A 509-nucleotide genomic window follows, 5' to 3' on the forward strand; every position below is an offset into this window, starting at 1 on the left:
TCCTTTGATATCTTCCAGGAGTTTTTTTTATGTATTTGGGTGCTCCTGCATTGGGTGCATATATGTTTACCAGGGTTATATCTTCTTGTTGTATTGATCCCTTTAGTATTATGAAATGGCCTTCCTTATCTCTTATTAAGGCCTTCACTTTTAGGTCTATTTTGTCCGATATAAGTATTGCTACCCCAGCTTTCTTTTCCTTTCCATTTGCCTGAAAGATATTTTTCCATCCCTTCACTTTCAGTCTGTGTGAGTCCCTTCTAATGAGGTGGGTCTCTTGTAGACAGCAAATGTATGGGTCATGTTTTTTTATCCATTCAGCCACTGGATGTCTTTTGGTTGGAGCATTTAGTTCGTTTACGTTTAAAGTTATTATTGAAGCCGGAACCGGTTTGGCTCAGTGGATAGAGCGTCGGCCTGCGGACTGAAGGGTCCCAGGTTCGATTCCGGTCGAGGGCATGTACCTGGGTTGCGGGCACATCCCCAGTAGGAGATGTGCAGGAGGCAGC

Source organism: Myotis lucifugus, unplaced genomic scaffold (assembly GCF_000147115.1).
Source record: "Myotis lucifugus unplaced genomic scaffold, Myoluc2.0 scaffold_1596, whole genome shotgun sequence".
Taxonomy (NCBI): Eukaryota; Metazoa; Chordata; class Mammalia; order Chiroptera; family Vespertilionidae; genus Myotis; species Myotis lucifugus.